This window comes from Lonchura striata, chromosome Z (assembly GCF_050655825.1).
Source record: "Lonchura striata isolate lonStrDom1 chromosome Z, ASM5065582v1, whole genome shotgun sequence".
Lineage (NCBI taxonomy): Eukaryota > Metazoa > Chordata > Aves > Passeriformes > Estrildidae > Lonchura > Lonchura striata.
In genome coordinates this window covers 60,331,732-60,354,754 of record NC_140740.1, presented here as the reverse complement: position 1 = coordinate 60,354,754, position 23,023 = coordinate 60,331,732, and the positions used below count along the sequence as shown (strand labels likewise).

Below are 23,023 nucleotides of genomic sequence, written 5' to 3'. Positions count from 1 at the left end.
TTACTCTAATAGTGAGCATGCGACACACAAACCACCATTTTCCCTGCTTGAGATGAAGTTATGGGTGAGACGTTGCAGTTAAGCCTTACAGAATGATCTATTTTGGAAGAAAACGGTTGCCTTGGTGCTGTGCCTCCTCAACTGTTTGTGCTGGAGTGTCTTGGCTGTATGAGGAGTTGACTGTTTCTTTTAAAAGCCACAGTAGCACACATGAGAATCAAATCATCCAAGAAAGGAATGGCTTAGGAAAGGCTAGCAATTACTTATTTTCAAAATATGTTTTGGGGAAAAAGAGCCACAAGGTCAGAAGTTTACCTCCAAGTACAGTTTTTTGGCCAAAGACAGCATAGATTTGACCCACAGGGATTATCACATTATGCAGCATGTCAGTGCCAAGCCCAGGAACAATGCCACACTAGTCTGACTCCTACCCACGGTGCTGCAGGCAGAGCTGAGCCCTTTGTGCAGAGGCAGAAATCAGCAAGTGCAGGGACTTGCTGCTCAGCATGGCCCCCACAGCAGGAGTTTACCGGGGCTTCAGAGAATGTTAAACATATTTATTAGGAAGTATTTACAGAAATGAAATGTTAGCAAATCACAGAGACTTCTGCTCAGGTAGCAGATGTCTGTAAACAGCTTCCTAGAAAATACTTGGTCATACTAGCACACAGAAAGCACCTAATCCAGCCATGGTAAATTTGTTTACAGGTTGAAAAGAACAGGAGGGACATGTAGTCTTTGTGATAATTATTCTCCCCTTTGAACACTATGTTGAGTACAGTGAAGGACAGACATGAGCAAAAAAACATTTAATCTTTTTCCTGTTAATTAAACTAACCAAGGAATTTGAGTAGTGTTGTAGAACATGCTGGTTCAATTCAGTGAGCAAGCAAGCACCCTCCCTGACTGTTTACCAATCCAGCTTCCCCAACAATGAACTCTCGAATGATTTTCTGCAAGGAATTTTTCCCCAGAAAACTTATCATTAAAAGTGAAGAGAGCATGTGGGTGTAACTGATCATTTAGAAGATATTTATAACTCTCTTGCTAGAGGCTTGTGTGGTTGGACTTGAGAAATTAAGCAATTCTGACTCTGGAGGGTGAATAGAAAAGATGTCAGTAGCACTTCTCTGACAATGTTTAACACTTCTGTGACTGGGGGAAGATGGGTTTGTTTCACACTTGCCTTGGACTTCCATATTCTAGGAAGGATTCAGTATTTAAGGATTTTCCTTGATGTGGAAGGATTTTCCTTGATGTGGGTAATGCAGTTATGCCCAAATGATCAGAGCTTCTCTCCTACATGCAAGTGTTTGCTTCCTCCATTCCTCTCCCTCCAAATAAAAGTATTTGTTAAATACACAGTCACATTGTCAAACCAACCTTTTCTGGTCTCCTGCTCTGTCACTTTAGCTGATACTCTGATTTGATATTTTTTCATCTGTTCTGAGCACATCCTTCGTCCCATGCTTTTGCACTTCATTTAAACAGGTAAATGCTCCACAACTCAGCAGGTCAGTATTTTCATGAAATTATCTTCAGCCCTCTGAATTCTACTGCTTAACAACTGCTCTTAGGCAACCTCTGTCTTCAATGCAAAACAGACTGCACTTTTATATAAAGGCATCTACTTCATAATAAAATGTGAACCATTGGCCTGTTTCCTATAATAGCTAGTCTGACAAAAATTAAGATAATTCATGAATTTACCACGAACTTTCACAGTAAGACTATAGTATAGCATATAGAATATGCTGGAAATGATTGCCCAGAGACAGTCTTGAATGCCTATCCTTGTAGGTTTTCAAGACACAGGTAGACAAAACCATGACTGACCTGGCCTATTTGAACAATACTCTCAATTTTTAGCAAAAGGTTTAACTGGGTGATTTCCAGAGATCCCTTCCAAGCAGTAATTCTAAGTTCCTATGAATTTATGTGTGTAGAAAAGGAGAAACTACATGCTGATTGTCTCCAGATGCCTCTGTTAGTTATCTTGATGTAAGAAAACCCACATGAATATTCAGTGGAGATGAATTTGGACAGGAATGATCAGCCATGTTAAAGAAAGGGTGGCAGCACCTATTCTATTAGCACACAAAAAAGGCAAATTAAAAATTGCATCCTCTTTCTAATCCTGTTCTATCTATGGAGATATTTGATTCTTTTCTAATGACTTTTAAATCAGATTACGTGAAATAAATTACAATCAGGAAACCTCAATAGAAACCTCCGCAATAAATCAGGAAGAGATGCATGCCTGCATGTCAGTTTTGCAAGGGAATTTACCATTATTTATTTGCTGTGACTTCAACTACCTCTTTTCAAGGTAGTACCATGTAACTTTGCACAAGCAAGTGCAAAGTGGGGTCAAAGAAGGCATAAGGTGTGTCCTTTCCCACTCGGAGCCAAGCATCCATCCACACTGGTCATGGGAAGGCACTGTTTTACCCAAAACAACAAGCCTTCCCCTGCCCACCCCATGCCAGGCTGATATGCAGGGCTGTTCTGTCTGCAAGGATGGGCTGGCATAAAGAGACAGAAGCCAAAGATATCTCTCTCCGAGCTCTCTTTTCTCATGTCTCAAAAAAAGCACAGATAAATCATCCCAGACTGATCTCTTATAAGAGATAAGAAACTATTGTTTGCATTTGAAACTATTATTGGTGATTAGATGCTGAAAGAAAGAAAAAATCCACACATGAAGGGAGTTTGAAAAGTGTAGTTATTAAAAAAATATTGAAAAAGAAGCCTTCAAATCAAAACAGTTCCGGGTAAGTTTTATAAACTCTAGAACAATAAAAATACTTCTTATTGCTCTAATTCTACATAACCTAAAGGGCTCATCTTCCTGTCTCCCTGAAGGATGCAGTATAACTGGAAAAATTCTTTGATGCTCAAGAAAAGTAAAAAAATCTGTATTGAATAGCTGGTTTTCCTAACTCCGCCTCTAAGAATAACATTTACAGTAAGGCACATACGAAGAATCTCCCTATAAATATAACACTAAAGACAATATTTAGTCAGTCATTGAGAAATGAACATAGAATTTTCCACTCATGTTATTGTAGCTAGTAAAGGTTTACATTCTGATTCTCATAAAAGGATTTACAGAGCGCTGTAAATTTACAAAGCACTTTCCAAACATAGATAAAACATAGTCCCTGACCAAAATGTTATGGAAGACAAATGTAAGAGGAGAAGTAGGAAGAATCCTGAGGAAGAATTAGGGACTACAGAGTTGTGAAAATGGTCTGGAAAACACCCAGTCTAATTCTTGAGTTTCTTGCGTCAGCTCATACAGGTAACACTCAGTTTCTTGAGGAACCTGATTTCTGCTCCACACCCATAAAAGCAGAAAGATCCTACTTCTTTCATTCTGGCAAGAAAAACTAATTTAGAAATTAGCAGCAGATAGAAATCTGACTCCTAGATTTGAACTAAGGATTCAAAACTGAATATATTCAAAACCAAACCAAAATCTAAAATTTCTTGAACAGAAAAGGAAACCCCAATTTTGGGAAAAGACCATTTTTAAAATGGCCTTTTTTCAGAATTAAAAGTCAAAGCATCATGAAGAGTATCAGTCTCCAGTCCAGTTTTGGATCCTACCTTGTGACCTAAACCAACTACACTGGAGATTGAAGCATGCTGTTCCATGCTTGATAAGACTTGGGAGCTCAGGGCTGCTCAAGTACATTGAAAAGCCCAAAATAGTTGCAGCATTCTGCAGAATTAATGCTAGAAATGTTTGTCAGAACTGTTCTGTTATACTTACATATTTTCTCTCCTCCTATTGGATTTTGCTGTTATAGCAGTTCACAGAATTGCTCCATTTAATTTTATTTGATCCAATGAACAAGTAAAACTCCATTCCGTGAAAGCTTATTTTAAAGCCTCCTCTTCACCATCTCTAAAATACTACAGTTAAGCTCTGCAAGTAATTCTCAGGGCCTGGATTGAGCCTTTGGCTGGGAAACCTTTTTTAACTGTTACTTTAAATATGAAATTTTGTTTAGGCAATCACAATATCTTCCAACAACACAGAAGGAAATAAAGAGCTTCAAACAAAAGCAGAAAAATAGATTAAGAACCAAGGACTGCCCTAAATGTGCCTTTTCTCTACACAAATAATAATCTGAAATCACGCTTCTGTTTAAAGCAGTGTTTGCACAACTCTCAATCATTTCCAGATTGACATCAGCAACTTATGGTGAATTTCACACCCATTTTCTGGTGCATCAATACATCCTGAGATCCTGAAGGTTAAAATACAAGTCTGTGTTGTTGATAAAAATCCCATACTGAATATTGTCAGAGCAGTTTGGATAGTTTATTTCCTTTATTAACTTTTCTGTCAGCAAGAGCCCTGTACAGATTTCAGTAAAGAGAAAGATTCAGAATTTCTCATCAAAAAAAGTTGGCTTTTCTGACAATATCAAGAAAGAATATTAATGTAATAATAATTCAAATTTGCCCATTGGGGTGGCTATGCTCTTTTAAAGCTCTCCAATGGTCTCTGAGCTCCACAGACCTCACATTTTCAGTTGCACAAAGAACAAACCTGTGAAGTGTTTGCTGAAGTGTGGAAAGTTGAAAGATTTCCAGGACATAAAGTCATTGTCTCATCCTTTTGTTATCATATGCATCCTTCACACACAATTATTTTCCAGTTCTTCAAATGTTATTGGTACTGCCTTGTTCATCTTTGAGTCTCTCAGGAAGGAGACAGTGGCCCCACCTGCCATCTCACTCACTGTGTTCCTAGAGATTCTGTGTTACACCTCAGCTGCAGATCCACAACCTCAGTGGTGCCCAGAAATGGATTCATGGCTGTCTTTTAGGGAATTTTATCTAACACAGGTAGTCCAGGACAAATGATGGCATGGTTTGCTTCAACCCAGTAAGGGAGAGATTCTAGAGATTCTGTGTTACACCTCAGCTGCAGATCCACAACCTCAGTGGTGCCCAGAAATGGATTCAGCATTCATGGCTGTCTTTTAGGGAATTTTATCTAACACAGGTAGTCCAGGACAAATGATGGCATGGTTTGCTTCAACCCAGTAAGGGAGATCTTAGCCTGTGCCTTTCTTCTGAGTCTCTTCAGAAAAATGAAATGAAAATGTCAGAAATACAAGAGGCAATGCAAGTAGAGGATATCTACCTACTGCTGAAATTTGACCATTCAAAGATGGAGAGGATCCTGGCTTACACAGAAAGTCAAGAGAGCTGTTGTGGTGGGTATCAGGCTGTAAAATTGAAGTATCTGGTGAAACTAAGATGTGGGGTTTTTGTAACTTTGTCAGCTAGTCAGGTATGTGCTGGAATCCTTCTGTAGAATAGTGATCTAGCTATTATTAAATAACAGTAATATTAAATAACAGGTACAATTACTACATTCATTAGAGTAGCAGAACAGTTTGGGTTAGAAAGGACATTAAAAGATAATCTAGATGAATAGCCCCAGCAGTGAGTAGAGGCATCTTCAGCTAGGTCAGGTTGCTTAGAGCCCCATCCAGCCTGCCCTTGAGTGTTGCCAGGGAGTGGACATCCACCACTTCTTCAGGCAAATTTGTTTTAGTATTTCATCATCTCCATTAAAAAGTTCCGTTCTTATATTTTGTCTGAGTCAACTCTCTATTAGTTTAAAACCATCACTCTTTTCCTATCCACAACGGCCCCTGTGAAATGTTCTCTCTTCATCTTTCTATCAAGATGCCTATTGTTAAGGGCTAAGAGGCTGCAATAAGGTCTCTCCAGGCTGACCAAAATTACTCCCTCAGCCTTTTCATAAAGAAGAGATGTTCCATCCCTCTGATTATTTTTGTGATCCTCTTCTGGACTCGCTACAGCAGGTCCCTGTCCTGATGCAGCACTGCAGGTGGGTTGTCAGCAGAGCAGAGCAGATGAGCAGAATCACTTCTCTTGACCTGTCAGCCATAAATCAGCATCTACATATTTGTAGCCAAGACAATTTGCTAATTTTAAAGTTAAGACTGGAGGACAATTCAAAGACCAACTTCATGTTGCAGGGCTCATTCACAGTCTGGATGAGTGATGGAAGTAGTTAGCCAAAGTTTAGCACCTCTGATTCCAAGTTTTAGAGCTGAAAATGACAATTTTCATAGTAGTCTATAGCAAAACATGAACAAGAAGAGTAGTCTTAAAAATTAGACTTGACTTTTTTTTTAATAAAGCACCTAATACTCAAAGTGCCTGCAGTGTTCTAAGCAACCTGCCAGCCTTCACAATTGAGAGCTCCTATGCAGAATCTAAGGCAAGTTTACAAAGGCATTTTAGTATCTGAAGGTGCACGGACTATCTAGCAGGCCTTAGAAGTGTGGCATTCGCTCATTTAGACTGCAATTTAAAATAATGAGAATCGTCTGAAAGAGTGCTTTTAAAATTCAGTTAAGATATTTTTGGTATTTTAAAGCAAGCAGGTAAATTTGAAAACATGGACTTTTAGTTGTTTGGTAAGTTTTTCAGTTTAGCAGGGCCCATGGCCAGCATCCATACATCCCTGGGTATCTGAGTTTGCAGACACAAGCTCTGGCTGAACAAAATGCTAAGGGAACCTCCAAGGTCTAAGATTTGCATTTTATTAAATTAATTTGCATTTGGTGATGGTTTCCAGCTAGTATTCATTTCCACTTGCCAATGAGTCTTGTAAATTAGTCCTGACTGGACATATAAGACACAGGTCCATCCTATTTATTCTGTTCCTAGAGTTAAGTCTTGATTTCATATTTACATATTTATCACATTAAAAAGCAAAGAAAATAATTGATTTTTCTGTAAAACTGGTAGTACAAGAAGGTCTAAACCAATAATTTCAGAAATACTGAGAACCAAAACCATGTATGGAAAAATCTTACTAAATTATTAGCCTGTGTTTTTCAATATGAGCTATTTCTTTCACTGGATTTTCCCAACAGCTATGTAAAGAAACCAAGTGTCATTTGTCCAAAAGGTTTGGTATTCCTGGCAAGCCAGTTCTGTTTGGATTTAGCTGATAAGACTGCTGGAGATTGTTTAATAATCATCAGGGAGGTCATCAGAGAGATTAAGGTGATTTTGAAGTGTGTTTCTTTAGTTGGTTTGGGGGAACTTTTTTGTCTCTGGGCAAATTTTGAGAATGCTTCAAGTGTGAGGAAAAGACACTTGTGCCTCTCTTACAAAGCTCTAAAAAGGTCCCAATGCTGTCAGTTACTATTATTTATCCAGATCATTGGTATCACCCACAGTTTCTATTCATCCCTTTAGCCACAAAGCCTTAATTGTTACATGGTGCTGGAGGGGAGAGATGTCTCTTACTAATTTCCTACAGTTTAGCTTGCCAAAGCACCATGCTGAAGTGCCTTTACATGCCTTTATTGCTATAGATGACAGGACAGGAGTTATCAGGATTTAAACATCAACAACATTGTACTGGGGAAAAAAAATGCAACAGAAACCAACAAAAAAAAAGAACCCCAAAAACCAACCCAAACCAATAACCACCCCTCCCCCCCACCAAAAATCCCACACTATCACTGAAAACAGAAACTTGAAAGCTCTCCATATTTATCTTTTGCCACCTGTGTGCTAGTGCACCCATTCCCATTCATGCTGACTTATCTTTTAAAAGTATCTTTATCTGACCAGCAGTAGAGGAGACAGAACAGAAGATAGATCAACAGAAGATATCTGCAGTCATCCTCATTGAAAATTTGGTTATCTCCAGTAACTATGCTTAGTACTCTTTCCTGCTGGTGAAATGTTATTTCCTTTCATGACAAGATAGCCAACCTAGCTGATATGGGGAAGCCAGTTGATGGGATCTTTTTGGAGTTCAGTAAGACTTCTGTTACTATTTCTCACAGCATCATTCAGCCCACAGCTGGATAAACGCATTGTGTGATGAGAGAGCAGCTGGCTCATGGGTCAAGTGCAGAGTGTTGCAGTGAATGGGATGACATCAGACTGGGGACCTGTTACTAAGGGGGTTCCACGGGGTTCCATCCTTGGCCATGTGCTGTTCAACATCTTCAGAAATTATTTCAATGCAGGATTTGAAGGGGTACTAAGCAAGTTTGACAATGATACTAAATGAGGAAGACCTGTTGACTCCCTCAAAAGCAGAGAGGTCTTTGACAAATTAGACAATTGGGCAATCACCACTCAAATGAAATTCTGCAGGGGAAGGTGATGGACTCTGCATCTGGGAGGGGACAGCCCTGGATGTACAGACAAACTGGGGAATGAGAGGCTGGAGACCAGCACTGTGGAAAGTGAGCTAGATATCCAGTCACCAGGAAGTTGAATATGAGCCAGCAGTGCCCTGGCAGCCAGGAGGGACAGCATCACCAGCTGGGCAAGGAAGGGAGATTGCTCTGTTCTGCTCTGCTCTGTCCTGGGGCAGCCTCACCTCGAGTGCTGGGGGCAGTTCTGGGTGCTGCAGGATAAGGACGGTACTGGAGAGTGTCCAGTGAGGGCATGGAGGCAGTGAAGGGCCTCGAGGGGAAGCTGTGTGAGGAGAGGCTGAGGTCACTTGGTCTGCTCAGACTGGAGGAGAGGAGAATGAGGGAAGACCTCATTGCAGTTACAGCTTCCTCACATGACGTAGCAAAGGTTCAGACACTGATGTCTTCTCTGTGGTGACCAGTGACAGGATCAAAGGGAATGTCCTGAAGTTGTGTCAGGGGAGACTTACATTGCATTTTAGAAGAACATCCAGAAGCTGGTTGGGCACTGGAGCAGGTTCCCCAGATAAGTGTCACAACACCAGCCCCATCAGAGTTTAAGAACTGTTTGAACAGTGCTCTCAAGCACATGGTGTGACCCTTGTGGTGTCCTGTGCAGGACCAGGAGTCAGATTTTTATGATCTTTGTGGGTTGCCTCCAACTTAGAATATCCTGTTATTCTGTGAATAAAGAATTCGGCAAGTCATATATTCTCCTCCCTTTGCATGCCTCACTCTATCTCTTGCCTTTTTTTTCCTTGAGTAAGTCGATCTGTAAATCTTTTTTTGTGAGAATAATTATCCTTTGAATGTAATTTCAGTGTGCCCTGGGATCACTTTCTGGACTGAGCTCCTTTGTTTGCAAAGATACCTGTTTCTTTGTTAAAGTAGACTTGGATGTCATTTCAGATTTAAATTTCTTTGCTTTGCCAAATTTGGGGTAGATGAGAATCAAAGACAGCAAAACAGGAGGCATATAGAAAAGCTTCCAGAGTTTAGGTAAGCAGGATATTTCAAGATGTTTTGGGATTCTATATATATAAATTAAGACTAAGTTGAAATTCATGACCTTATGCCTGGATGTACTTGTTAGGACAATGGGAAAATGTATGTCTATCAGCCTTGGTGCTTATGGATATTGGGATTAGACAGTAACCTGATGAGTTTAGAGAGAAATTGCCCAGCATTAGGGACATAGGAAGTGCTGATGAGTATAACTAGCAGAGACTGCTGATCCAGCTGATCTTCCTCTGCTGCTGCAGTTTATTATGAACATATAAAGAGATTTCCAGCTGCTCTCCCCAGGCAAGAAATAGAAAGCATGGAAAGAAAGGAGTCATAGTCATATTCCGCCAATTTCTTTACAAACTGCAAGTAAACACTTTTTGAACCAGAGTGGAACCAGGAGCCACAGCCTGAGCCTTAGCAGGATGCCACTACTTCTAATTACATACTGTGTTTCAACACAGATATTTCCCTTTTGTTCCGAGGCTACAGTGTGACTAGAAGACAATCCTCCTCACACCCTCTCTTTAATCACATCCTATCAAATGCATTTTGCTCCTGGTAGATTCCCCCATAATATTGTTGCTCTGGAGTTCCAGATATTTCTGTAGATTTTTAATGGTATAACAGGAAATATAACTAAAGGAGACAAAGTAAAGTTAAGCAGAGTTCAAGAAGTCCAGATGTTTGGAGGGAAGGTATAAAAATGTCAAGATCAAGATCACTTTCTGGTTTAGAAGTCAACCTGGAATAGCATGCCAAGACAATTAACAAAGTTAATTTTGGTAGGTTTTTCTGATTTTTTCTCTCATGCTTTGACAATTATATTTGGAGTCTCAAAAAAACCCCCAAAAGAACCAACAAAAAAACAACAACAACAAAAAAAAAGCCAAAAAAAGCCAAAAAAAAAGCAAAAAAAAAGCCAAACAAAAAGCCAAAAAAACCCCAAGGAAGTGGAAAGGTACAGGAAACAACAAAATTCATTTATTTGAAGCTTGAGAATAGTCTTATGGCAGTTTGTATCTCTGTCCTTTTGCTCAAACCTGGCTTAGGAGCCCTGCCAAGATTAAGTCCCTTAAAGCACAACTTGTAGCCAGCCTCTCTGCTGTGATTAACAATAGTTATCCAAAGCTCAATCTGGGCATTTGAGTGCTTATTCATCCTCTCAAGTCCTCTCTCTCCCTGACATGTCTAGGGTCATCATGCAGAGCAGTTCCACTACTGTTTGCTATCTAGTGTAACTGAGAGCACCTTCAGCCTGGAGACACTGCTCAGCTCATGTGTGCAGGGCACTTCAACATCTTACAGCCGGATGCACCAGCCTAAGAAAGTACCCATGCCACCCAGGTGCCCGTGGCACCATTACTGAACCATTACACCATTTGCCTGTCCTCACTTTTAGGACAGCAACGCCTTTTTCTCCAGCATTGCCAAATAAAGATATGTCCCATTTTTAGCACTCATGACAGTGCTGTGAAGACCCTGGAAAGTTGCTTATTTTTGTAAAAACATGAGAGTTCTTACCTGTCAAATCCAGGATAAGTGTCTCATCTCAGCTTTAAAGCCCCTTGTGCCCTGCTCCATGTGTCACTCGCCTCTCACTTACTGACTTCTACTGCCAGAAGGCCATTCTTAAACTAAATTTTTTCTATTCCTTCCATATTTTCCTTTCTGCCAAACAACATTCTTAAATAAATACTCATGACACAATCATCTCATCTTTGAATCCTGCCTAAAAGCTGGACTGTGCTCTGAAACTTGCAAAATTCTTGGCACAGACCAGCATACATTTTTGCAGATACCACAGCCACTTCTGCTGCCCAAAATTGAGAAGAGGGGAGATGAGGTAAATCCTCCTTTGGTCAGAAGCAGGGCTGGTAGATGGGATTCCAGTACAGGGAAAAAAAAAAAAGCTGCTGTTTCTTCCCCCTTTCTCTCTTTGCCTAGCCAGGCACCCTGGCAGCAGCATCTTTCACAGAGTTTGTGAGGCACAGAGATGGTAAGATGCAGCATCAGGACATCCTGCAAAGCTTGGGCACGGACTCATATCTCAGAACTAACCCCATGCTGTGGCCAAAGCTCAACAGTCATTCCAATCCTTTGGATGAAAGCATCATATTTTCCACAAGATCCCTGTTCTTTATGCTTGCCTGATATTCGTACCTGTCCCTTTCTTAAGAACGGAAAAAAGTCAAAAAGGCAACTAAGTGAGATTTCTAATCTAATTTCTTTTCTGCTGGAACTTTTCTACTTATGTCAGATAGGATTTTGTCTGGGGACTACAAATAATATGCTACCTCTTCACAGTTTATAAGTGTTACTCAGAGCATGGACATACATCTCCATGAAAATGGTTTCCACTGGGTTAGCCCACATGTCATTCCCAGTGAATGATGCCTGTGTAAATTGGCTACTTTAAAACATCTGACTTTTTTGGTGCAAGGAGTCACATTTAGTTCAAACATAGAACATACTATTTAAAAAAATGTAATTATAGATATAAATTTATATGTACATATAAACTACAAAAATAAGTATTTATAAATTTTTCTGGTTTTAACATGTACATGCAAAGATAAGTTTGTAGGCTTACCTTTTTGGCAACTCAGGCCACAGGATACCAAACCACACACATGGAACCTTGCGCTAGTATGAGATCCTCATATATGTTTAAAAGATATACATTGTCTTTAAAGATTTTCCCCAAAGACATGGACCAAATCAAGCAGAAGTCTTAGGCTTTTCTGGGATACCTAATGAGCTAATTTTGACTAAATGTGTGGTAGCACTTTATGACACTGTTGGCAACCCCTAAAATTATGTTTCTGGTACCACTTTCATAACTGTTCATTGGAAATAAGACACTTCTAATTCATTACAATCTATGCTTACAGACACCTGAATTCCACCCTCAACTTCCTTTCCTGAATTTCCACCTGGAATTTATATTCTTTAGTTTGAAGGCAGAATGTTGCTCTTAGCCACCTGGTGCCCTTATGTGAATATCCCACAGGTTTCCACTGCAGCAAGCACACAGGATTTGATCCACTGTGAGCCACAGGAAAGAGAACAATCAATTGCAAATTGTTCCCTTGTGCTTTACTAACCTCTAAACTTTGAGGCTGGAGGTGAGGGGTGAGTGAGGTGCATCAGTTATTATTTCACCTGTGAAGCAAGGCAGAAATGCAGGGAGAGCTTGAAACTAGGGATGCCCTGACCATGCAGAGCATACCATCCACACTAACTGCGTTCCCAAAGGTTTCATGGAGATCAGAACAAACTTCTTCAGTTACATATACAGTCAAAAGTGTAGCATGGAGATGGCTCTGGCTTCTGCCAGCTCCCTGGGATCTGGGACTTCTTGCCCATCCTCTCTCTGTACTACTTTTCCAACTGTAAAATGAATTTTCATTTTCTTTCCATTAAACAGAAGGAGAGGAGGAGGGATCTTGCTAGAAGGGTAAAAATACATAATCATACACTGCAAAACACTCAGAAAACTATAGACAGGATTAAATTAATTGCTGCAGGTCAAAAAACTCTGTCTTAAGTAGTAAATGTTTAATCTCAACATCTTGTAATTTAATTCCTTTGATTTAATATAAATTGTTTTGGTGTTTATCTAAAATTTACATTTTTAAATTGTTTTCTGTGCATTGCTCTTCCCACTTGCAATTTAAATACTCAATAAGCTTTCCTTAAAAGTGGGAAAATTATATTTTATATCTGCTTATCTAAAAACTATAAACATCGTCAAAACATTTTGAGGCACAGTTTATTAGAAAACTTCGCATCTGTGAAAGATGCTTTCAATCCTGAACTCTATGTTTGAAAGATATGGGGAGATAGAAAAAATAATAACCCCTGTTTGAGAAGTTTTATGAGTTTTCTACTCCTGGGATTTTTCCTTTCTTGTTTTTCTTTTCCTTCAGGCTTATGACTGCTTCAAAACCTCCAAGGCCTTTTATATCTGTTTTTAAGCACAGCACATATGTATGCATGTCAGCTCATTTTGGCCTATGGCTACACGGAAAGGAAATTAAAAGTTTCATTGAAGTATTTATTTTGTAATGATGTTATTTTGGGGGACTTTTTTCTGTTAAGAGGACAATCCAATCTATTTGATGGTGAAGACCCTCTGCTGGAAATGCCTGTAAAGATGCATAGGAGTTGTCCTGTCAGAAGTTCTCTGTCTGAATTGACCAGTGAAGGGTAATGAAAAATATTTCTATAACATTTCTTCTGTGAGGAAAAGCTGAGAGAGTTGCGCTTGTTAAACCTGAGAAAGAGAAATCTCCAGGGAGACCTTATATAGGCTTTTTAGTACTTAACAGGAACTTAAAAGAAAGAGGGAGACAAATATTTTATAAGGAATTGTAGTGACAGGAAAAGGGGTAATGTTTTTAAACTAGTGGAAGATCAATTGTGACTAGATATGAGGAAGAAGTTCTTACAGTAAGGGTGGTGAAACACTGGAGCAGGTTGCCCAGAGAGGTGATAGATGCCCCATCTCTGGAAACATTCAAGGTCAGGCTGGACTGGGCTCTGAGCAACAGGATGTAATGGAAGATGTCTCTGCTTATTGCAGGTGGACTAGCTGTCCTCTAATGGTCCCTTTCAACCCAAACTATTTGTAATTCTATGATTCTATGACTGTATTGTAAGGATTGAGGGATTCAGTTTTAAAGTAGGCAACTGCTGCAATCATGCATATAGAGTGCTCTGGGACAAAATTTTGAGTTTACACAGTTATGCCAAGGCTGGCAATGTGTGTTCTTTTCAGTTTGGTGTCAGCTGTTCTGCAGGAAGGCAACTTGGCCTGCAAAAATCTGATAAACCTGATTTTCCAGTCAGCTAGGATTTGTGTTAGCTGCTTAGACTGGGAAACCTGAAGCTCTCTCTTACTGCTTCTCGGCCATATCCCCATGTCTGAAGCCAGCTCTTATTTTGAGCAGCTGCTTGGCCCTCTCCCTGCAAAAAAAAAACCTGCCATGGTCTGGCCACTGACATAGACATGAAGTAGAAAACCTTTTCCATCTGAAACCTTTGCTGGAGAGCAGCTGGTAGCACACACCAGTGGCTCTCCACACCATGGAGAGACACCTCTTCACCCAGAAAGGAAAGCCACAGGGGTCACCTTCATTTTGAAGAGAAGATTCATTTAGAACATGTTTTAAAAGGAACACCAAGCTTCTGAGTTTGTCATGTCTCTGATGTAAGGACAAGTCAGAAAAGAGCTTTGAAAATGCAGGAGGGGGATCTGAGAACTGAAAAAAAAAAAAAAAAAAAAAAAAAAAAAAAAAAGAGGAAATACTGAGATCTACAGGCTTGTTTCCATCCAGGCACTCTGTTGCTGAATTTTCATCCAAGCACTTGTAGTGATAAGGGAAAGGGGTACCAGAAGGATTTCATTATCCAAAAAAATGCGTGATCCAGATTCTCCAGCTTTGTTCAAACTGGTGGGTAACATTCAAATAAAATTAAAAGACTTATGCACTGGCCATCCTGGTCTGTGAGTCATGCTTTTCAAAGTTCAGTCAAACTGCTTTTTAATGAGACAACAGAGTTTTTACTGGAGCGTCTCAAGGCTCACTACCCATTTCAAGACAACATTTTATCAGCATGTCTTGCTCTTGTTCTCAAGGTCTCTGAATGCATCTCTTTATGCAAACCTAGCCCACTGAGTTTGTAAGTCTACAGAAAGGAAAACAACATTTATGATAGCAATGAAGTATTAAAAGAGGAATTAAAACCAATAAAGCTGCTGCCCCTCCTGATAGCTCTTCTGTCTGCAGGGTATGTGGGGAAAGCTTTCTGAGACGTCAATTTCAAACTCAAAACCAGCTGTCATAAGGAGGCTGAACACAGCAACCTAAAGAAAAACAGTTTTACTTTTGCTAACAAAGGAGAGATTTCACAACTGTTGCTTCTTTCTGCAAGAAACAGTCCTCTGACCTTCAAAAAGGCGTGCCTAAAATAATCAGAGATCCATTTCCCTGGTACAGCTAAATGGGCAAATTTTCCAAGCAGGGACTGTTTTTGTGGACTCTAATGTAGTGCAGTGAGGACTGCTGAAAATTGTGACCCAACATGCATTTAGCACCATACATACACTATTGGATTCTGAGAAAAATGATTGCTATTAAATGTAACTAATATCTACCTAATAATTTCCTAGCATTAATCAGCCTAGAGAAAACATGTCCAGAACACACCAGAACACAATGTAATATGATTCAAATATATATGAATAAGGAGAATGTTCTCAATAATACAGTACAATGAGCTCTTCCATATTAATCAAAGGGAAAAAAAGAAAAAAATACTTTATTGCAGCATCCTCCATGCATTTTGTAACAGGGGTTAATCAGAAGCTTGCCAGCTGGCTGGCTGTTTTCTGACTGTCCATTGCCAATTTATTTCTCCCTCTTCTTTACAAGGGTGAGGCACTGGCCTCTAACTCCAGACTGCTGTGCTGGACAGACCAGTTTAGATTGTTGGCAATTTCCAAGTGACTATTAAATTACCCATGCATATTTTTTACCTAGTTGTAACATATAATCTCTGGGAAATATCCAAAAGAACACAGAAGACTGATAATAAATTGCAGATCCTGTGTGACTAGTTCAAAAATCCAACCCTGGCAGGAAGCTAGACTAATTTTCTGATAGTTGTTTTCACAGCCTTTTTAACCCAAAGGAGCAGGGAGCAGCAAAGCACACAGCCCTGCACTGGAGCTAGGTTAGCAGGCTGCCCTGTCAACCCTGGAACTGCCTGCTTCACAGCACCATCAAAATAAATGAAAATTCTTCTTAAAAAAAAAAAAAAGTCAAAGATATGCTAAGCATCTACTGAGACCGGGCATGGTGTTCAGAAAGAAAATGACTAATTTTATGTTATTGTTACTTTTGCAAATTTTGTTTGGCATTGTCCAACTGCTACCAGGTTTTCCACCAGATTTGGAGTTTTTTTCTAATTATATTTCCACAAGCAAAATGGAGAGAAATGAGCAGTTAAGAAGTGAAAAACAAATTTTCTCCTTTTTTTTTTTTTTTTTTTTTTAAGAAATAAAACAGCATTCCCAGCAATTTTTTTTTGTTTTCCTCAAAATGACTATGTTGAATGAACCTTGTGGGCAGCTCTTCTTGCAAGTATTGGATTTCCCACAGGGAAGAAAACAAGAACTTAGTGCTGTACCTAAAGCAATAGGGCCCTATTTCCCTTCACAGGCCATCAAGGCCTTCTGATGGCTCCAGCACTAAAGACTAATTTTCTCATGGGCATGATGACACTGAGATTCATGTTTTACCATACTGCTATGAAATTTGACTCCTGCAAGTGAAACATCTGACAGCAAAAACAGTGGCACAGGTTCCAATCCAAATGCTGCTATTACTTCTGCCAAGAGAGAGCATGGAAATTTTCTTTAAGTACTCCCCTCTCTGCCCCAGTTTTGCTATTTTACTGTTTATGAAATTCAGACTTCCTTTTCTGCGTGATCAATATTACATCTCCTGTTTCTGTTTACAGATAGGATGGCCCAGTGTGAACAGTAGCCCCCTTCAGCAAAGAGCAAATGACCCATCACACTTCCTTCCTAGTGAGAAAGGCCTCTCTCCCACCAGGGCAATGGACTGGCTGAAACAGTAAAGACAGGGGAGCAACTAACATGCTCTGGGCTCACTGCATCGCCACTGTACCACAGTGTAAGAAACACCAGTGTGGTGTGAGAGCAGTGAGTGCCAACACAGCTGGAAGCCCCATCTCAGAGGACTTTGTCCTCTGGTCAGTGCTGGAGGAGTCCCAATTCCCAAGTCCCTGTGACCACTTCAACTGATGCTGAGGGATAAATATGCCATCCTGCACACCCTTGACATGGAGGAGAACTGTCCTCTGATAGGTTTCATTGCCATTAAAAGATCTAAAATTTTTACAATGTTGTAGCTTCCTCTGAAATTTGAGGACCTAGTCATATTAATTCCACTGCAGACATGGGACAGCTGAAATAAAGCAAACATGGCAGTAGGGAGAAAGGCTGAGTAAAAGGGAAAGATATGTTAAAGATGAATATTAACAAAGAAGACTTCTGCACACAGACCGTGCATCCACTCTGGCTTGTTAATGTGATACTTTGTGATGCTCTTGCTTAAGAGTTCCTTTGTCCAATTTAACTTAAACCTGTTCCAAATCAGCTGAAGCTGAGGTAAACCTGGTTTAAATCAAGACTGGAATGTACAGAGAAGGACTACTTGGAAACTGTGTCCCAAGGCACATGCTTATTTCAGCTGGATGAAGCATTGATTCATATGATGGGTTTTCAGGACGGGAAGTACATATTAATAGAAAAGACATGAAAAGCCATTTAATTGAATGTACAGGACATTTTGGATGACCTTTTTTCAGTTGTCTTTTAGAAAGTATTTCATGAGGCTGCAATCTTTGAAAAATAATAGTACAAAGAATATAACTAAAATGATGGCAATAACTAATATATCTAGATGAGAATAAAAAGCTGCATGCAATCTGAATGGCAAGGGATCAAAAAAAGGACCTGATATTTTATAATTTTTATGTTTTAAAAAGCCCCAGATGTTTTTATCCGTAATAACCAACATTTCCAATATAATAGAACATGCCAGAAAAATAATATATTCTGGGGTGCTATGGGTGGCTTCTACAGGCTTTACAAGACTGAAAAGATCAGATAAATAACTCATCTCCCAACAGCTGGGGAAACAAGACAGACTTTCAGGAGCCCCCAGCTTGGACCCATGATCACTCACACAGGTACTAAAAGAGACTAGATTGCTCAGGGCCACAGGTGTGGGGTGCCAAATTGCCTGGTCTGAGATAGGCAGCTTTCAGTCAGCTCTGATTTGCAACAGTCATTACCTATGTGTGATAAAATTGAATTATGTGATTTCATTTGCAAGTATAATTGTGCAGTCTGGATCTAGAAACATACTTCTATTTATGTAGGAGAATAGAGTAGAGGGATTAATTGAATAGTCAGAGTCTGGCTTTATCATCTTTTCACAGAGGATACCCCTCTCTGATGGGATCACAGTGGCAGTGAAGCAGACTTTTGGACCTTTTTATCTAATATTGTAAAATAAAGAACACCTTGAGGAAGGACAGAAGCAAATAAACCTCCATGACTTCCTTCATATGACATGATAGAAAGGTCAATTGAGATTATATTGAGCCTCATTTCAGGGCTGCAAAATATGCTGTTCATATCATTACTCCTCCATAGCTATTCCTATGTCCCAAATCTGCTTGGTATTATCTTCAGTTCAAAACATGCAAATCTCAACCATTAGTTATTTCATTTCAAATTAACATTGTCCCAGTGCTACTACCAAATTTAATTTTTTATATGGATATTTATAAAATTGCCAATGACACATCAGCAGTAGCTTTCATCATTTTAACTTTCCATTCTCATGGTACCACTAAAAGACAGTCGTGCAAAAAAATAAGTCATAATTAGGTTGGCCAGCCAAAAATGTGGAGACATCTATAAAAGCATAACTGACTTTATATCTGGCTCCTCCTGCCACTGTGCTAGGGCAGCGGGGAGAAGATTTGAAGAATGTAGGGTTTTCTTGTCTTGAGCACTATCCTGTTCCATTGATACTACAAACTGCCATCCAGAGTCCACTTGGACAATTTTGAAATGAACAAATATACATGACAATAGAATCTGCCTGATTAAGTGTTCATGGAAACGATTTACAAGGGATTTGTTGGCAATTTCAGTCTTAGTTCCCTCCAAATCCATATGTGTACTTCTAGGAGAGGGTACGTAGTTATTCTATTTCCAGCTCCTGAAGCTATGCCACAATTCGTGCTTTGCAAAATTAGAAACTAATGAAGTATGCTGGCATTAGGAGAGGTCCTTGGGAGAAAAAAACAGTAATAAAAGGTTGGTAATTGCTGCTGAACAAGGGACTGATGGATAGTGCACTGTGCTGCTGCAGGTAGGTAGACAAAGTGACTCATGAAATAGGCTATATAAAGGGATGAGTAATCAGTAAAAACAGAGTGAAAGAACAAACTGTTTCATATGAGAAAAGCAGCTGTTGACAGAGATCAGCCACTAGGACATGGAAGTAGTAACAAAAAATTTGTTGGAGTAGAATAAGGAAGGGTAATGGAAGAAAGTAATAGAGTAACAGCTCCTGGTCCCAGTTTGCTCAAGAACCCAAGTCACTCCTAGCAGCTGCAGCATTTCCTGACCATGAGCAGAGGAGGCAGACAATGTTTTAAGTAATGTACTCTGACATATCTTGCATATCCACAGCAGCATGTGAAGAGAATGGAGGCTGAGAACTGACCTGAGATGGTACCTAGAGGTTCATCTTTTCTGCCACTGAGACAGTGCAAATTTGGAAGTGAAGGGGAACATGTGGTATTTTAAGGCAAATACATTGTCTTTGCATATGGATGTTAGAACATGAACATCTGTGTGGTCAACAGATGGACACAGATCTACAGAGGACAGTAGATCTCAGTTTTACTAAAGGGGCTTCTTCCCAGACACCAGTAAAACAGACATGTGCTTCAGTGCTGTTTTCCCTAGCAATGCTCCAAGTAACACCACTGCTGTGTATTCCCATAGCTGCGCAATTAGCAGCAGGGGGAAGATGAAGTTGGTCTCTCCACTAAAGGGATCCCACAAAGAGCTGGGATAGTCAGCATAGGCTCACAGATCCAGAAGAGCCTCAGCAGTTGTACCCCTCTCTGAGATACAATATACTGTGACTTTTCTCTTATTTGGACAGTTATAGTCCATTTACACACTAAATTAAGCCAGACCACCTCTCCTCTGTGCTTACTGAATGGCAGTCAGTTCTAGAGACGGGGGATACTCTCACACTTCAGGCTTTTGATATGTTGCTCACTCAATTCTTTCAGGTTCTGCTAGATATTAAAGTATTGTCCCAGTAATTTTGTATAATTTGACTGCACACTCAAACAATGCTTTTTGAGTAAATTATGATGCTAGTCATTGTGACTGAACAGGAATGGGAATAGATTTGCCTTTGTTCTCAGAGGGGATAAGCCCACCCATTAGGAGAAAGTTTCCTGGTTTATGCTCTTGGCATAAAATGAAATTCTCTATCTGTACTATCCTTGCTTATACCCTGAACCCATAAACACTTTCACTAAATATTTGCAAAGAAGAGGAAACACAGCCAAATCCTTCTAAGTTATAATGAACAGCAATCATATTGCAGAACATTTGTCTTTTCTGCATATTCCACTGGGGAGAGGTTGCTTTAAAACTTTCAATATGATTTAAGCACAAATGCTTTTTATATAGGTCAGGAAAGAGAAATGTAATTTCCCTCAGTTTTGTTTGGTCAAAGTTCTCTGTTCTAGCATTTAATTAATGACTCTGGTGAAATGCTTTGAAAACAGTAACATTTCTAAACCCAAATGTGTTGCCAAAATGAGTACTTCCTGGTCATTATCTATTTTGGAGAGGATGCTGAACACACATGCATGTGCTGTTAATAAAGTCAAGGAAACTATTTTTATGGCTGTGGAAAAAAAGGAAAAAATATATTTCTTCTTCAGTACTTGTCTCTGTCAGTTATAGCTGTGGGAAACAAAAAACTGAAATAAGAAATATGGAAAGCAAAGGAGTGGAGGGAAGGAAAGCCACACAGGGTTGTGCAACAATAACCCACCTGGAACAGTCAGCTTCCCCATTTGGCTTTAGCATTTAATTTCTTTTCTGACGTATACATCCTTGAAACCCAAGCACCCCAAAGACAGCCCACATAAAGACATAAGCACCCAGAATCAAAAATGAGGCAAAACTAGGTCCAAAATACAATCCTCAAATGTTTACCTAATCCAATGACTACCTGGGGTTTTGCCAGTAATTTTTCCTATGGCTTTAAGCTTTCATGTCTCTTACAGCCCAGCCTCTGCATCAGCCACTGCAGCCCAGAGGGTATGTACACTCAGAGTTCCCCTTAGGTTTGTTTTGAATTCCTACTGCAATCTGACAAAATTGCTATCAAACATCTCCCTAAACAAGGGGTGATGCACATCCCATTATGCCACAGCCTGCTGTCCCCTTACCCAGGCAGCACCAAATGCACTGATCCTGCAGGCACTACTGTTAGAAACACTTTCAATTGTCAGAGCCCCTAATTGCCATACTACATACTTGGAAGATTTGGAACTGTCCCCCAGGACTGTCCTGTCCTTCCTCTTCAACTCTTTTGCTACCAGACCTACAACTCAAGAGTGAAGAAAAGTTCACTGATAAGATCCCCACATTGTGTGGAAGATTTCTCATGGAAGCCCTTGTCACACCATGATACCACTCAAGCACACACATACTTGGAGGAGGCTCCAGTAGGAAACTCTGCATGGCTCTCAAGAGGTACAGAGGAAGTTAAAAATACCCCAAAGGTGTAAAAAAAATAATCTTCAGTCTTCTTGGCACATATTTATTCATAAAATAAACTGTAAAATCTTGTCAAGGCTGTGACAATGAAACATTGGATCTACATGAAAAAAGCACACAAAGCATGAAATAGCATCAAGCATTAATGTCTTCTAGGTGACTGGACTAAGTCCTGATGCTTATCTTGAGGTGGGGTGTGCTCTTGAGGTGGGGTGTGCTGATGGGAGTGACAGCAGTGATAAGGTGGAGACACCACAAGCAGAGATGAGGTTTCACTTCTAAGTGAGGATGACAAAGATTTTGATTCTGACACACAAAAAAAGTCATCCCTGAAATAACAGTTGGTGAAAGAACTGATCTGTGCATCAATACCTAAGAGAGATTGAAACAGGAAGTGGTTCTTGAGATCTCAGGTAAAGGTGAAAACAGCAACATAAACTAACAAGTAAACCATAAATCTTCTCACTGAAATATTTATTGGATGCATCACCCACCTCTAACAGCACAAACACTGCTCTTTAAATGTTGTTCCACAGACCCACAGCATCTGACAAAATAAACAGCTGCCCAGGACTTCTCATTCTGCATTTCTAGTTTCTGCTGAAAAACAATGATACTGGCTAAACATGTGTATTGTAAACATTTGCCTGTGGTGTTCCTGCTTTGTATATTTACACAGCCATGTACATTTTATGTTTTACTTTTGACAGAGAAAACCTGCAGTGACTTTTAGGTTGAACACATTAATTCTGATGATGTTGTTTCACCTACTGCCAATATGCTTATTTTTTTTTTTTAAGGACATTAAAACATATTAAGAAAACACACTTGCTTCATGAAACTTCACACTGCTGTTACATGTTTCAGGGGCCAAGAAAGTGATCTAATACAAAGTTTTTGACCAGTGAGGTTACTCTGCACCATTGGATTTACTTGGCAAGGCCAAGGAAACAGAGTTCAGAAGGAATGGGGATCCCATGTGAAAGTTTGCCAGCCTGGAAAAAAAAAAGCTAAGGCAATGCCAAGTCACAAATGCTGAGTTTGTTGAAAAGCTGGATCATGTTAGCAGGAGATGCAACACATGGGTGAGGAGAACAGCACAGAGCTTGTTGAGAACAATGTGTGAAGCTTTAGACAGCTAGTCAGCAAGCTGGCATCTTTATTTTAAACTAGATGCACACTTTAGAGGGACTCATGCTATTGGAGAAAAAAAAAGGCAAGTAACAAAAAATAATAAAGAAATTAAACAGAGAACTTGCTTTGATCACTGCTTCTTGATAAAGGAATGTAAGAACTGAAGTTACTACAAATATTTACAAAAATGATCAGCCAAAGACTGTAGAAGAGGTATTAAAATACTCAC

General features: G+C 39.7%; 1 long non-coding RNA gene across 7 annotated transcripts in view; it reads right to left on the bottom strand.

Annotated features, from left to right (window-relative positions):
- Window positions 1–23,023, bottom strand: part of LOC146763856 (uncharacterized) — a 178,493-nt gene that overhangs the window by 93,116 nt on the left and 62,354 nt on the right. For 4 of the 7 annotated variants that reach the window (XR_014951290.1, XR_014951288.1, XR_014951289.1 and 1 more), the window contains exon 1: window positions 10,755–23,014. The exons of the other annotated variants lie outside the window; for them this stretch is intronic. This is a non-coding gene — a long non-coding RNA (uncharacterized LOC146763856). Of the gene's footprint in view, window positions 1–10,754; window positions 23,015–23,023 lie in introns of those variants that run through there. 7 annotated transcript variants of the gene reach the window in all.